The following is a 17,975-nucleotide window of genomic DNA, read 5'->3' as shown; positions in this document are numbered from 1 at the left end:
CATGTCCTTTACCTCTGATGTTTTGGTCTCCTCCTTCTCTCCTTTGTGTTTAACGATATACTCAGAAGTACAAATCTGCCTACATCCCCACCAGTCAAGATGTATTTTGCAGCCAGCAGGACTGTCAGTGCTTGAGACCTTGTGAGAAATACAGTCTCTCGGGCTCCATCCCAGGACTCATATGCTCATTAAAGTTTGAGAAGCACTTGCCTGTCTAATACTTTCTCTTGGGTGTCTAACGGGTGTCTGAAGCTTTGTGTATTCAAAATACCTGTACCAGTTAACCCCTCATGCATTATGCCGTAGCCCAAGGTCTCTGCTCCTCGAACAAGCCAGATTCAGACCCACCTCAGGTCCTGTCCCTTGGTTATCCCATCTGCCTGGAATGCTTTCCCTGGCTCTTAGCCTGGCTCCTTCTTGGCTGTCACTCAGGTTCAGCATAGGTATCACCTCCTTAGTAAGTCTTTGTGGACAATCCAGTCTATAGAAAGGCCTCAATTACTTTCTCTCATATTAACTTGTTTAACTTTTCCTATAGAATTTTTAACCCTTTGTATATTTAGTTGTTTATGGTCTTTCTTTCCCCAACAAAATATATGTTCCGGGAGAACGAGGGCTTTGCTACACCTTCTTTAATTTTACTTCCTTAGTCTCAGAATATGTTGCTCAGGCCTGGCGCTGCAGCTATCTAGGAAATGTTACTGAGAAAGAAAAAGAAAAATAGAAATGAGTTTAAATCAGACATTTGGGGATTTAAGGAAGGAAACCATTCTACCTGAACTCTGTCTTTTAAATATATTTCTTAATTTTTTCCTGAGTCCTTAGTCATTCTTTAGGATTTGTCTCATAACAGTTTGACAGCAAAGCTTATTGAAAATCCTTAAAATCTATGTTGAATGACTAAACTCAAGAATGGAAACATATATACACCAAAAAGGCTAAGAAATGTTAGAGAAACTCATTTGTCAGAGAAACAAATATTTTATAAGCAGGAATTAAACCATTAAGGTTGATACAAAAGTGAGAATATAAAAAACCTTCCTGAGATGGAAGAAAGGCATTAGCTACCTTAAGAAGTGCTTATAGTTCCTCTCTGTATATTCCTCTGTGTGCGTATCCCTCTCTCTCTCTATCCCTCTGTGTATCTCTGTATCTCCCCGTGTCTCCTTGTCTCCGTGTGTGTGTGTGTGTGTGTGTCTCTCTCTCTCTCCATCTCCCTTTGAGTCTCTCACTCTCTTTGTGTGTGTGTCTCTCTGTGTGGGTCTCTGTGTGTGTGGGTCTGTGTGTGTGGGTCTCTCTCTCTCTCTGTGGGTCTGTGTATATCTCTGTGTGTCTCTGTGCGTGTCCCCCTCTGTGTGTGTGTCCCTGTGTGTCCATGCATCTGTGTGTGTTCCTCTCTGTGCATGTGTGTGTGTCCCTCTGTGCGTGTCTCTGTCTTGTGTGTCCGTTTTGTGTGTCCCTCTGTCTTGTGTGTCTGTGTGGTTGTCTGTGTGTCTTTCTCTGTGTGTCTCATTCTGTGTGTGTCTCTGTGTGTGTCTCTCTCGCTGTGTCTGTGTCTCTCTAGCTCTGTGTGTGTCTGTGTCCCTCTCGCTCTGTGTGTGTCTGCCTCTGTCTCTGGCTCTGTGTGTCTCTGTCTCTGGCTCTGTGTGTCTCTGTCTCTGGCTCTATGTGTCTCTGTCTCTGGCTGTGTGTGTCTCTGTCTCTGGCTCTGTGTGTCTGTGTCTCTGTCTCTCGCTCTGTTTGTCTGTGTGTCTGTGTCTCCATCTCCGTGTCTCCGTGTGTCTCTCGCTGTCTCTCGCTGTGTCCCTGTCTCTGTGTCTGCCTCTGTCTCTCACTCTGTGTCTGCCTGTTTCGTGTTTCTCCGTCTCTGTCTTCATGTCTGTCTCTCGCTGTGTTTTTGTGTCTGTGTCTGTCCATCGCTGTGTGTGTCTCTGTCTTTGTGTCTCTGTGTCTGTCCATCGCTGTGTATGTGTGTGTCTGTGTATCTCTTGCGCTCATGTACTTGTGCTCTTTATCTTTCTCTGTGTCTCTCTGTATCCCTGTATCTATCTTTATCATAAACACACACACACAGTCTCATGAGTACATAAATGACCATTCCATTTGGGCCAGTCAGCTCAGTTTCATCATCTACCTTTTCTAGAACCTATCTATTCTCCTATCCAAGGACCCAGGACTGCATTTCCTATTTACAAGACCACTGTAACAGGTCATCAAGGAGAGAAAAAGCCTGTTATGCCCACTGTCATCTGTGTGATTAAGAGATACAAAAGTGTCATAATGAGTTGGTACCAAGGCCTCATTAATTCAGTATTCCTTCAGTAGTTCTCGTTTACAGGTATTTCACAGGCCCATCTCAACACGGATACAACCCTCAATTCTCTGTGGCTGACACAAATTTACTCTCTGTGGTCTCCACTCAGGCTGCCCGTTTGATCCATCAGTGGAGGGAGGGCGGGAGTGGGTGGCTGCCCGGACTTCGCCTCCAGAGATTGTGATTGAGCTGCTGTGGAGTAGAATTTCAAGCACTAGATTTTTTGTTTGTTTGTTTTTAACGTATACAAGGCAGTTGCATGTGAAGCCAGAGTTGCAATCTCTCCTCTAGGGTGGCGGTCTCCAAAATGTGGCGCCGGGGTGGCTCGGTTGGTTGAATGTCTGACTGTTGGCTTCGGCTCAGGTCAGGATCTCAGGGTCCTGAGATTGAACCCTGCTCCATGCTCAGTGGGGAATCTGCTTAAGGATTTTTCTCCCTCTCCCTCTGCCCCTCCCCCAACTTGACTCACTCTCTTTCTCTAAAAAATATATATCTTAGAAATAAATAAAATGTGGTTCTAGGACAAGCAGCATCAGCAACAAAACTTACTTTTTCTCTTAGAAGATTTATTCAGAAAAAACCTGGGTCATTTAGGGTCAGCACACAAACTCCGGATCATTAATGTGTTTATACTGCTGCCATGAGGGAAAGGAATATAGTACCAACACATTAGCAGGTGATTAGAATTTAACAGAAATGCTAATTCTTGGGCCCCAAGCCAGATCTACTGAATCAGAAGCTCTGGGTTGAGGCCCAGCAACCTGTGTTTTTACACACCGTCTAGGGGATTCTCAGGTACCCTAACGTTGGAGAACACTGCTCTAGAGTGAATTTCTTTCCACAACAGTGGTTTACCACCCTTATAATTGAGGGGAATGGGCCAGAGTCCGTTTATTACAAGTTCCACATCCACACAGCAAAGCATCCTTTCAAATTAACTCCTACAATCTAAACAGCCATATCACTTCTCATCTCCAGTGTGAAAAAGTCTTATAAGGGATAAGCAGAATATGCAAAACAAGTATCAATGTCCCCTGTCACATTCCCCCCCTTGACTGCTTCCCAGCTCTGCAAGAGGCAAGCACCATGCGAACAGGGGCATCATCAGAATTTCTCCAGGAGACTTGGAGCTGAGGTAAATTCCACCAGTTTTCTGTATGTGGTATTCTTCCAGCATATTAGAAGTATAAAAGTAAATTAGAGTGAGTACTAGGGAGTATCTGGGATACTTATAAAGACAGACTAGAAATAATGCCTCACTTGAGGGAAGAAGACACTGTCACCAAACTCCTTTGCCCAAGGAGAGAGAAGGTGTAATGTACTTACTGTGTATCCATCAGTCTTGAGTCCTTTTTGGCAGCGTCTAGCTATTACTCAAGGGCCATACCGCCTTGGTCAGTTTACCTAATAACTTGAAGCTTCAAACCTCAGTTCCCTTCACCTGTAAAACTTGAATAGTCCTCGCTTATAGAGCTCTCCGATTTCATGCAATACTTACAGGTGTTTGCCAAAGTGCTGGGTACTTAGTAAGTGGTCAGTGAATGTTAACTATTTTCATCGTCACTATCCTTTTCTATGGAAGTGCCTTGGAGTGGAACTCCATTAGGTGTTGTCTAGCTCTCAGGCTCTTATTAAGACCACCCTGCATCCTGTTTCATGTAAAAGGTGCACTGTCTGGAAGAGCTTGGCATGATCCCAGAAGAGACGGCTCACCATCAAACCCCAGAACCATGTAATCTTAAATTGACAAAGTCTTAAGCTTTACTTATTATGCTTCATCATTGAGTTATGCATTCTGAACTCATTACTTTCTGCATTTCCTGTAACTATAGTTTCAGTAAGAAATTACTATGAGATTTTTTACTGAGTAAACCGTTTTACTGAGTACATCTGTTCAAAGAGTATCACTATAGGCTCAGTCTCCATGTCAGGTATTACCTAAAGGCAAGAATTTCATGAAAATCAGCAATTTGTCCTATTCTTTCGGCAGTTGGACAAGTGAGCAGGTAGATTTGATGTTCAATGTTACATGAGTTGCCAGTATTTATCTGGTGGGCTATCTAGCTAGGCAGGCTTTGCTTTCTTCTCGTTCTACAGAATACCTAATACTTGACAGAGACTACTGTAAGTAAACATACGCCAACAAATTGAAGGATATAGAAGATATGGTTAAATCCCTAGACATACAACTTATAAGACTGAATCATGAGTAAATAGGAAATCTGAATAGATTAATTACTGATAGGGAGATTGTGCAATAACTAAAATCTTCCCAACAAATGGAAGTCCAGGACCAGACAGCTTCACTGGTGAATTCTACCAAACATTCGAAGAAAAATTAATACTAATGCTCCTCAAACTCTCCCAAGAAAGTAGAAAAGGGGGTAATTTCAAACTCATTTTACAAAATCAGACGAGAACACCACAAAAAATTACATGTCGAGATCCCAAATAAGCATAGGTGCAAATATCCTTAATAAATATTGCAAACCAAATTTAACAATATATTAAAAGGATCACACCATGATCAGGTGGGATTTTAGGGATGCAAAGATGGTGGTTCATCTGCAAGTCAATCAACATGATACATTAACAAAATGAAGGTTAAAAATCTTATCTCAATAAATGTAGGAAAAACATTTGACAAAATTCCATATACATTTGCAATAAAAAACTCTCAACAAAGTGGGTATAGAAGGAACATATTCCAACTTAACAACGGCCATATATCTTAAGCTCATGACTAACATACTCAAACCGTGAAAAAGCTGAAAGCTTTTCCTCTAAGATCAGGAACAAGACAAGGATTTTCACTCTCACTTTTTATCCAACATAATATTAGAAGTCCTAGCAAGAGCAGTTAGGCATGGAAAAGAAAAAGCATCTAAGTTGGAAAGGAAGAAGTAAAACTATTACTATTTGCATATGACATGATATAGATAGAAAATTCTACAGCCTCTACCAAAAAAACAAAAAACAAAAAACCCCAACCTGTTGGAATGGATAAAAAATACAGTAAAGTTGTAGGATATAAGATCAATATATAAAAATCTTTTGCATTTCTTTACACTAATAACAAGGTATATGAAGAAAATTGAGAATAATTCCACTTAAAATTGCATCAAAAAAGAATACTTGTGATGAGCACTGGGTATTATGTTGAAGTGATGAATCACTAAATTCTACTCCTGAAACTAATATTATACCACATGTTAATAAAATTTAAGTTAAAAATATACTTAGAAATAAATTTAGCCAAGAAGGTAAAAGGCTTAAACCACGATAACTTTAAGACATTGATGAAAAATTAAAGACCAATAAATGGAAAGATGTTTCTGACCATGGATTGAAAGAATAATCTTAAAGTGTCCATACTACTCAAAGTAATGTACAGATTCAATGAAATTCCCATTAGTTCCAATGGCATTTTTCACAGAACTACAATAATTTATAGTCTTGAGGAACCACGAAAGATCCTGAATAGTCAAAGCAATCTTGAAAGAACAAAACTAGAAGTATCACAATCCCAGATTGCTAATTATACTACAAAACTGTAATAATCAAAACAGGATAGTACTGGCGCAGACACCTAAATCATTATAACAGAATAGAAAGCCCCCAAATAAACCCATATTTTTATGGTCAATTAATATACAGCAAAGGAGGCCAAAATATATAGTAGGGGAAAACGCAGTCTGTTCAATAAATGGTGTTGGGGAAATCTGGATAATTACATGCAAAAGCATGAAACTGGACCACTTTCTCATACCATACACAGAAATAGAATCAAAATAGGTTAAAATCCCGAATATAAGAGCAAACCATAAGATTCCAAAAAAAACAAAAAACAAAACAAAACAAAACCTAGGCAGTAAATTCTTTGACATTGGTCTTGGTGATCATTTTTTAGATTTTATTGCAAAAGCAAAGAAACAACGACAACTAAAAAACAAGTGGGACTACCTCAACCTAGAAAGCTTCTGCACAGCTAAGAAAATCATCAACAAAATGAAAGAGCAACTTAATGAATGAGATAATATTCCCAAATCATGTATCTGACGAGGGTTAATATCCAAAATACATCAAGAATTCCTACAACTCAATAGCAAAAAACCACACAATCCAATTTTAAAAGGGGACGATCTGAAATATTTTTTTATTATAATAATATTATTATATTATGTTAGTGACTAACTGAAATATTCTTCTAAAGATGTACAAATAGCCAGCAGGTAGATGAAAAGAAGCTCAACATCACTAAGCATAAGGGACGTATGAATCCAAACTACAAGGAGGTATCAACTCTCACCTGTTAAAATGGCAATCATCCAAAAAGACAAGAGTGGTGAGCATGTGGAGAAAAGGGAACCATTATGCATCACCAGTGGGAATGTAAACTGGTATAGCCACTATGGTAAATAGTATGGAGATTCCTCAACAGATTAAAAAGAGAACTACCATATGATTAAACAATTCTACTTCTGAGTATTTATCTGAAGGAAATAAAAACTACCTTGAAAAGATACATGCACCCCCATGTTTATCACATTCTTTACAATAGTCCAGAAAGGAAACCAACCTAAGTGTCCATTGACACGAGTGGATAAAGATGATGTGGTTATGTGGATATCATATGGAAACACACTTGCACAATATATATATATATATGTATATATATGTATATATATATGTATATATATACATATATATGATAAAATATCATTCAGCCATAAAACAGAATGAAATCTTGCCATTTGTGACAAGGATGGCCCTTGAGGTCATTATGATAAATGAACTAAGAGAAAGACATATCATAGGATCTCATACGTGGAATCTTGAAAAAATTAAAAAACAAAGACCAGCTTTTAGATACAGAGAACACATTGGTGGTTGCCAGAAACCAGGGTAGACGGGGTCGGTAGGCAGCAAAACAGGTAAAAGGGGCCAAAAAGGTACAAATTTTTAGTTGTAAGTCAGAGATGCAGTACAGCTTTGTGACTATAGTTAATCCTGTATTGCAAATTTCAAAGTTGCTAAAAGAGTAAGTCTTAAAAGTCCTCATCACAAGGAAATTTTTTTTGTAATTATGTATGGTAAGAGATGTTAACTAGATTTATTGTGATAACTCTATTACATAAGACATTGAATCATTGTTATATACTTGGCATATGTCATAGCTCAATTACACCCCAAAGACAAATGCGTAGTGTTTTTTCAGCACCTGTTATATAGTTAGGATTGTGACTGCCTGCTAGTGACGAGAACACAGGGATACGAGGCTGCAGTTACTGTTCTAATGCCCTAGGTAATAAAATGTCTGACTCCCTTTTGGTGTATAACCACTGACAGCTTTTAAATCTCCCCCACCCTTCCCTACCCTGCTGTGCCACATCTGGACACGTGCAAAGGAAAGCCCAGTTGCTCTTTCCATTGGTGCTGCTGAGGAAGTTCAAGCCATGCCATCACCAGCAAGTAAGTTCAGACTGCGCAGGAACCGCCATCTTGGCTCTACCTCCTAGCCACAATAAAATCTACGTCCCATCATCCCCTTCCTTTGCACAAGCCATTTTTATATCTGCTTGGATATCTGCTCTGCTCTTCTCTAAAAGACTCACTATGTGAGGAATACATCTTCCTCACATCTCGGTATATGTAGAACCGAACCATCCTCAGTTTCGTTAGTTGAACCAGTTTTGGGTGGAGGCCCGTCCTGTAAGTGGTCACAACACTGTGATGCTGTATTTCTGCTTCACCATGATGAAAGTAGGTTATTTTTCAACTTTTTGCTGGTTTCCTCTGGTCTCAAAATAGCTTCTATAGATCCAGTCTCTACCTTCACATTCAAGGTCAGAAGTGAGGGCAATAGCCTTCTTGCTACATCTGTCTCTTTATCAGGAAAATTATAGTCTTCCCATTGTCATTAGCCAGAAATGTGTCATCACTAAACTCAGTTGTTAAAGAGTCAGGGAATTCAGGGCACCTGGGTGGCTCAGTCGTTAAGTGTCTGCCTTCAGCTCAGGGCATGATCCCAGCGTTCTGGAATCGAGCCCCACATCAGGCTCCTCTGCTATGAGCCTGCTTCTTCCTCTCCCACTCCCCCTGCTTGTGTTCCCTCTCTCGCTGGCTGTCTCTCTGTCAAATAAATAAATAAAATCTTTTAAAAAGTCAGGGAATTCGAGCATTTCATTTGAGCATATTGCTACCCTAAACAAAATCGTAATTCTATGTACAGAAGTGAGACTGGATCTTGAGAAAGCAACTGTCAAACAGCCCAAATAGGAGCCAGGTTGGAGGATGTGCTAGAGATGTAACTATGAGTAAAACCACTCATACTCCTTGTAAAACTACCTAACCAAAATCATCAAGTGACAATTAAACTTGTAGTAAGTGCTATAAAGAAGAAACGTATTTTTTCCTGTGTCTAGAAGGTATGACCTTGCCAAGTGTGTCCATCCATAGGACATGATTGGTGAGGTGAAGTCTAAGAAAATTAAGGTGCTAAATAAAAGAGAAAAGACCATTTCATGTGAAAGGAACATCCAGGGTAAAGATCCTTTGCAAGGAAGGGGCACGAGGCATCTGGGAAACTCAAAGAAGCACGGGGGAAAATGGAAGAATACGGCTATACAAACACGAGTTGGTAAAGAACTCTCATAAATAATACACAAGGGTTTCAGTTGGGCAGATGCTGGGGAATTACGTTTGTAGTCTCGGAGCTCCTCTACAGCCCTGTGCTCAGTGCTTAAGACACAGCAATCACTCTGCACCTCTGTATTTGTTCAGTAAAAGACCAAAATTTTAAAATGACTAAATTACTTAAGAATTTTGTCATGTAATGTCATTTCAAGAAATGGTTCTCAACCACCACCCAAATCCTTATGACTAAGCAAATATGAAAAAGAGATACAGCTCCTTCATCTCATTGACTGGCTATCAGGGAATATTAGGAACAAGAACTAGATCTTTAAAAAATTGAAGACCTTGAGATTCTTGTAATGGGGAAAAAGGAATGAATGGTCAACTCCTTCCCCATTATTGGCCATAAAGTTGATTTTTTACTGAAGGTGAGGGGCTGTAGTATGATATCAAGAGAAAATTATTCCTTTGGGTTTGGATACTCAGATCTGAATTAGACAATAAAATAGAATATGTTCCAGAAAACCAATGGGATATAGCAACAAACTAGAGATGCATAATGAAGGCTGAACAGTGAATAAACATGACTTAGTGTTGTCCAATTTTGTGCTGGATAAAAAACTGAATATGGAACAACCTGAAAGCCTGGAGAACAGTAAGGGAAAATAAATCCTATAATTAAATTTTACTTGACTCTGCAGAACGTTTAATAGTTTTAGCATTATACAGGGTGCAACCTAGGACATCATTTGTGGATGGTTGGCTCATTTTCAACAGCAAGTGAATTCGTGTTTTAAGAGGAATTTCTATAAACCTTAGTCTATATAGCCTTAAAGTTCTAGGTTTTTCTAGAAATACCATTTAAGGAAATAATTATGTCTGTAAACTTCTTTGTAACTCTCAGAGCACTGAAAACACGGACCACAAACGGCTGGTGTGTAGGTATTTCCTTGATGTCATTTGTGTCAGTATGTAGGCCCTTTTCAGGAATATTGGCATTGTTCTGAACGATAACCTATATTAGAGGTTTTCAAATCTACAGTTCTTTGTAGAATCATGTCCATGTGAACCAATAGCAAGTACTTAGCATGGAATTAATAAGAGTTTTATTGATTCAAGGTGCTTTGCACCAGCTGTCAGACACAGAGCAGACTCCTTAGCTATTCTTCACCCTGAATTCATAAAGTATAGCATCCCCATAGGACGATTTTAATTGGAAGCATATTTCCCCACATAATGCAAACTCAGGGTCACAACAGGTAACCTGAAAGATTGTTCCACCATATGTTATCCCCAGAAAATATATTCCCCAAATATCATGATACACAAGAGGCAAAGATTACATAAGTCTTAAGATAAACTTCCCATCAAGACAGTTTACCATAACCAAATGGTTGGGTTTCAAATGAAGGCAAAATGCAATTTAGATTCTGTTATGCATTAGGAAAATGAAAATTATGTTATCCACCTGTTTGAGGGCCTGTTACTTCTATGCTAAGCTTTGCAGTGTGCTTCAAGATATTCAAGGATGAGAATATATGATCATGTATTCTGGAAACCAGAAAATGTCTTTTATTACAGTAAAGTTAAATATATAGTACCATTTTCAAGGACTTTAAAAAAAAGTCTATTAGTAACAATTTTCAGTTCTCATGACAGATCAAAGTTTTAATTAACAAAAGATACTTTCCAACACTTATGTTTACTTATAACTACATTTTAAATTTTATGGCAATATTCAAAAATTAGTTAAAAGTAATTTTAACTTCATGAGGAAATTTGAAGCTTTCAAAAATGATAAGCTTAAATACATAAGTTTTTAATTCTGATACATATATTTCTAAATCCCTGGTATAGAAGTGTCTAGGCATAAGTAATTATCAAGACAAACAAATAATCTACCTTCTATGTAGTGTAAGTTAAATCATAGTAGGTCTTAGTTTGGGGTGATAAAGTGTCACATAAGCAAATTTATTTCTCAGTTTTGGAGGCTGAAAGTGAGATCAGAGTTCCAGGATGGTTAGGTCTTGGTGAGATCCCTCTTTCAGGTTCCAACTGCTGACTGCTTGTGTTATTCTCACATGGGAAAAAGGAAGCTGGAGAACTCTCTGGGTCTCTCTGAGGAGGACACGAATCCCTTTGATGGGGGCTCCAGCCTCATAAGTCACCTTCTCAAGGCCCACCTTCCAATACCATCATCTGGGAGTTCGGNNNNTTTAGGATCTCAATGTATGAATTTCAGGAGAAATACAACCATTCAGTCCACAACTTAACACTGAAGTTGGAGGGAGTTAATCTGCATGTTAGTTTTCTGTCAAAATCAGGCCAATATGTAAAGATTACAAATGGGATATGTTGTCAAAATGCTTTAATGCTGCCATGATTGATATTAATTACACAAATACCTTGCAAATTGGTGGACTTTCAGCTCCAAGAGGGCAGTTGTTTTTACATCCAGGTTCACCACAAGCACAGGGATATAACTGAGTTTCAGTATTTCTTCTCTGCGTTGCCTTAGTACACACTCAGCGGTACCGTATGAAATGACACTGGAGTAACAGTGCGCAGCAAGAGCGATTTTGTATGTAAAGGGAAATGGCTTCCAGAAAACTAAAGCTGCCTTTCCAACAACCCAAAATGGTTTTAAGCACTGTGGTCAGTGATTGGTTAGATTAAGAAGCCCATGGCTTACTGAAATTCTATTTTCATACATAAAACAGATGACACCTGAAAGAAATCCAAAGGCAATATACAGGTTTGACGGTAACACCTCTTTGGTTTTCACATATACGTGTAATTTATTATCACATACGTAATTTTTCTATTTCACAAATCTGGTTTGACCTTTTCAATTACCCTAGTTGACCCCTCATCTTACTGGTTTTCTCAACACCTACACACAAGTGGCGCCAGGCTGCAGGTTTAATGAATTACCAATGAGAGAAAATCATTGGCTCATTTGCAGCTACTTTGGCCTATTGGCTGTTGGTTCCTTCAACAAGAGTAGAGGAAAACTCACCACCATCAGACTGGATTTTCCTACCACTGGAGTGCTAACGTGGATAACTCAGCTTCTCATCAGCTTATGCTTAAGTATTCAACCCTCTCCTTAGCCCAGAGAGCTTAGGAAAACACATGCGCTACAAACCTAAGTAGAGACTGCATTTGGAGACAAAGAAAATCCAGTTCCAATCCCATCTTCGCCCACTATCAACTTCGTAAACCTGAACTAATTTCTTACTCTCTAAACTCATTATTGCTCAAAGATAAGAAAAACCTAGTATATACCCAATAGAACTCTGATCCGTATTAGATGTGTCAGTCTTAAAAGAATGCAGAGTTCAGAATAATTACTTAAATGCTACCTATTTTTGATGGACTTGTCTTGTGATCCCCAAATATCTCCTGGGCTTCTCTGCAGCAACAATGTACTTCCCTGTCTCACTGATTCAGACAGCCTTAGGATTTGCTTTGGCCAATGAAAAATGAGCAGAAAGGACATGTTTTATTCCTAGATCAAAGTTTTAAGACCCCAAATGTACTGTGTCATGATTTGTAATTTCCCTCTGGTAGTATTATAGGGAGAAGTGGCTTTATCAGCCTAGACCGCCCAGTGAAAGCAACAGGGCAGTCAGAACTTTGCTATAATCAACTTGAAGTGTGAGCAAGAAATAATCTTTGTTACTGTGATCCACTGACATCTTGGGACTGCTCTTTCCTGTAACCCAGCCTGCTCTGTTCGATGCACTTACTATTCTTATACATAAGATAAATAATGAAGACAACTACAAATAGACATTGGAAATTATAATAGTCTGTATAGTCAGGGATTTTTGTCAATGTTAGATGCAAATTAAACTCAACTTTCTCTTAGCTACTTCATAAAGGCAAACATCTAGATACTAGATTCAGTGTCCATTATACAACAAGAAATCAGTTACTAAGGGCGATCCACCTGATGAAGGGACAGAAGGTAAGCTGAGGACAAAGCACAAGCTGACACCGTGTAAATCCTCCCCTCCCCCAACTGGGCGGGATATGTATGACATTCCGCCAGGAAACCTCCAACTGTCTTAAAGTTCATGCTTTGCTAGAGGGAAAAACAACCTTAGCTTGATAATAGCCTCCAGTATCCTGAGGGTTTTCTTTAGCATATGAAAGTCCTTTTGGATACCTCCCTTTTTTAACCTCCCCTAACTCCCAAGTATATAATCAGCCATCCCTCATCACCCCTGTGCAGCCGCTCTTTCTGCCCCCAGCGTCCTGTCCCTGTGCTTTAATAAAATCACCTTTTGCACCAAAGCGGTCTCAAGAATTCTTTCTTGGCCCTTGGCTCCAGACCTCACCAAGGTTCCAAAGCTATATCAAAACTACTTCTAGATCAGAAATAATAACTATGCTCCATGGATCTTCACACACACACACAAAATTACATATATATTTATATATATTTGACTAGCAAATTAAATCCAGTGTGGGGAAACTGTAGGATTTTCAGTTGTCTTTTCCGACCTGTGGAGATCATTATAGTTACTTGAAAAACAGGCAACTACAACCGCCAAAGTCCTAATCTGAATCTAGTCTGAATGAATCTACAAAAGATTTACAGTTTTAAATTTGGGGTACTCTCTGCTCTAACACTCGTTTTCTACTTGCAGTAGAGATACAATAGTATAAGAAATGGAAAGAAATAGTAGCATAGTTCCCCCCACCGCCCCTTTTCTCTCTTCTCACTTGTTCTCGTCTACTCTTTTCTTCTCGTTCCCCTTGTCCTCATTTCCTCTTTCCTCTATTAACTCTAGCTTTTAGTTGACCCACTGAATGTATTAGGAACATAATGAAAAATCTTAAGTCATCAAAACATTTTCTATCATTTTCCTTGACTTGTGATTCTCTACAGCTCTACGACTAATGAAGCAGCAGTATTCCTTGCTCCTAAGTTTGGGTACAGCATTAGACCAAAAGAAATTACTGTTCAATTTGAGCTCAAAATCTAGCCTTTTCAAACACATGAAGAAACAACAGCATGGAAAACCAGGCTTTGTTGAGAGTATTTTCTAAATTTTATTAACTTTCCTGTATATAGCATGATCCAGTTCTGGTAGATTTGAGTGGTAGGGCTGCACTAAAAGTTATAGCATAAGAAATCTGGAGAACAGGCTGAAAGAAAAGTCCACATTTGATAGGCAACTTTCAACCCTGGAGAGATGAAGGGAAGAGAAAGGCAGAAGCGGGAGGTTCAACTTTCGCATTCTGTCCTAACCCCTTCTTAACCGCTACTTTCCCCCACGCCCAGTCACCATCCCACCCCATCCATAATGGAACACACCACGGGCTTGGTAACAGGGCAGAAATGACAGTGTTAACGTCAATGTAAGTTTGGGAGAAATGCCAGTGTAAGAGTTCTACTGCTTTTCTCTCAGCAAAGGCATGCATTAATTATATTGCCATATCGGCATGTCACTGGAACTCTAGCAGGAAGGAAGCCATGACTGAAGGAGGGATTTGAAGTTAATTCCAACAAAACGCACTGCGTAATACAACAACATGCAGAGAGAGAGAAGGCCATTTTGTTCCTCAGAGGAATGCAAGGAGGATAAGACCCTTTCTAGGGAGCCAGAACTGATGCAACCTTCAAATAAGAAGGCTGCCTATCCAAACGTGCCTCACATTAAGCAGTCAGATTAATAATGTTCCTATACCTTAATGCTTAGTCCTTATGTATGGAGGAGCCATAACCAAAATCTGGTTATCTTTACCGATTTTCTGAGTATTTATACACAAATAGAGAAATTATTTAATAGTTATATCTTCTTTCCTACTAAATAATTCAGACTTGAGCACCTAGAATCTATTTTTGGATATGATTGGAAATTGAGATTCTTTTTCCCCCCAGCTTATCGAGATGTAACATTGTATACATTTAAGGTATACAATATGATTTGATACATTTCCTTATTGAGAAATCCCCATTGTAGGATTAATTATGTTATGCTATGCATCATCTTACATAATTACCATCTTTTTCTTTTTGTAGTGCAAACATTTAACTCCTAGGAACTTAATAACATGCGGTATTGTTGAGACTTTCAGATAGAGGAAGATGATGGAGTAGGAGGACCTTGAGCTCACCTCCACGGACACGATGAAGAAACAACTACATGAAATCTAACTCACTGTAAAAATGACCTAAGATAGGCAGAGCAGACTTTTTATGGCTAAAAGGCATCAAGAAAAGACCACAAAGCCACATCAAGCAATGTGAGGAGAAGAGGTACAATAGAGCACTAAACCTTTCCCACTTGTGGGTTACTGCCACACCATGGTATCACAGGCATTGAGGCCCTCCCTGAGAATCAAGTCAATGAAGCCCTAAATCAGGCAATAGCAGCTGTGAGGACCTTCATTGGGAAGATAAACCATCAACCTATGGCTCTGAAAAAAATCAGTGGGACTTAGCTGTAGGAAAGCCAGAAGGCTGCAGGAAACCAAGTTCTTGAAGGGTAATGTCATAGATCACTTGGCCTGAGACCCAGCATGGAAACAGCAGTTTAAAAAGGGCTTGAGGTGGCGCCTGGGTGGCACAGCGGTTAAGCGTCTGCCTTCAGCTCAGGGCGTGATCCCGGCATTCTGGGATCGAGCCCCACATCAGGCTCCTCCGCTATGAGCCTGCTTCTTCTTCTCCCACTCCCCCTCCTTGTGTTCCCTCTCTTGCTGGCTGTCTCTATCTCTGTCAAATAAATAAATAAAATCTTTAAAAAATAAAAATAAAAAAATAAAAAGGCTTGAGGTATCTATGAAGATTGACAATTGTAAGATGCATACCAAAGGGTCAGGGATCTTCAGGAGCTTTCTCTGGGAATTGAGACGCTATCAGTTACTATTTTTCTTGCTCTCTTTTAACCTAGCTAACCTGACACTTATGACACCCAGTTCCGACCACCATCTATGTTGGTAGTATTATTACCTGCCTAGCCCAGGTGTTCCTCTGAGGACCTGTTCTACCCAACTCACATGCCAGAAAGTGACCCTCTAAAGCAGCTCTCACCCTGCCACACCCGCAGGTAACCTCAGTTGAGGCCAGCATGCCCTAGAGATACTACTGCCCCACCGCACTTGGCAGGCAGCAACCACTAGGACCAGTACCATCACCGAGCCCATGGCCATTACTGCCCAGTGGGGGAGGGATAGGGAGCTAGCCCCACTGACAAGCACACCCACGAAGGCTGCAGCCAGGCAAGCCTGCTCAGCAATGCACCACCGGCAGTCACAGCTGGTCTTTGCAGACATCCAGGCTGAGGGCCTGCCCCACATACTAGAGCATCCACAGCAGTCACAGCCTCACCACAAGAGGGTGCATGCAGCCCGTGAAGGGGCTATCACTGGAGCACCTGGCTCTGGTGACCAAAGGGGACTGCATTACTGGGCCCCACATGATGCCTTCTATGTAAGACCACTACTTTCAAGACAAGGAGATGTAGCCTAACTACCTAATACATACTAACACAGAGTCAAACAACATTAGGAGAGAAGGACTATGATCCAACAAAAGAACAAAGCAATACACCAGGAAAAAAGCTAAATGAAATGGAGACCAGCAATCCACTTGATAGAGTTTAAAGTAATAGTCCTAAAGATGCTCACTGATCTTGGGGGAAGAGAGGGATGAACTCAGTGAGAACTTTAACCCAGAGATAAAAAAATATGAAAAAGAACCAAAGCTGAAGAATACACTATTTAAATAAAAGATACACTGGGGGGAACAACAGCAGATTAGAAATTGAAGAATGGATTAGTGATATGGAAGACAGGGTAGTAGAAAGCACCCAAGTGCAACAACAAAAAGGAAAAAAACAACAAAACAGGACAGTTTCAGGGACCTCTGTGACAACATCAAGCATGCAAACATTTGTTTTATAGAAGTCCCAGAAGAAGAACAGAGACCAAAAGGGACAGAAAACTCATTTAAGAAATAGCTGAAAAAATTCCCTGCCCTGGGTAAAGAAACAGACATCAGGAACAGAAAGCACACAGGTACAGAAAGTTCACACCAAAAAACAACAGAAGAAAAGTTACATACGAGGAAACCCCGTAAGGCTATCGGGTAGCTTTGCAGCAGAAACTTTGCAGGCCAGAGGAAAGTGACACAATATATTCAAAATGCTAGAAAGGAAAAAGACAAAAACAAAACAAAACAAAGAAACAATCAGGAGTACTGTACTTGGCAAGGTTATCCTTCAAAATATACGAAGGGATAAAGAATTTCCTGAACGAAAGTTAAAGGAGTTCATCACCACTAAACTGGTCTTTTAAAAAATTTTAAGAACAACTTAGGTGAAAAGAAAAGGCCATAATTTGAATTAAGAAAATTATGAAAAGAAAAAATTTCACTGGTAAAAACAAGCATACTGTACAGGCAGTAGATCATTTATTAAGTGGGTATGAAGGTTTAAAGACAAATAGTAAAATCAATTATATGTACAAAAATTGGTAGACACTAAGCAGATGTAAGATATGACATCATACGCATAAAATCCAGAGGAGAGTAAAAATGTAGAGCTTTTGGAATGTGTTCAATTTTAAGTGACCATCAACTTAATATAGACTGCTATACATAGGATATTATATATGAAATTTACGGTGACCACAAACCAAAAGCCTATAATATATCTACAAAAACTGGAGAGAGGAATCCAAGCATAACATTAAAGAAATCCATCCAACCACAAGGGAAGAGAGCAAGAGAAGGAAAAAGGACAGAGAACTACAAAAGCCGCCAGACAACAACAAAATGGCAGTAAGTACATGCTGATCAATAACTAATTGTAAATGGTTTAAATGCTCAATTACAAAACATGGGGTGCCAGAATGGAACAGAATTAGAAAAAAAAAAAAAAAAAGAAAGAAAGAAAAGAGAAGAACCATCTATATGCTGCCTACAAGAGAACCCCTTCAGACCTAAAGACATACATAGGCTGAAATTGAAGGGATGGAAACAAAATATTCTATGCAAATGGAAATGGGG

This window comes from Ursus maritimus, unplaced genomic scaffold (genome assembly GCF_017311325.1).
Source record: "Ursus maritimus isolate PB19 unplaced genomic scaffold, ASM1731132v1 scaffold_29, whole genome shotgun sequence".
NCBI classification, from domain to species: domain Eukaryota; kingdom Metazoa; phylum Chordata; class Mammalia; order Carnivora; family Ursidae; genus Ursus; species Ursus maritimus.
This window is presented reverse-complemented; position numbering follows the sequence as displayed.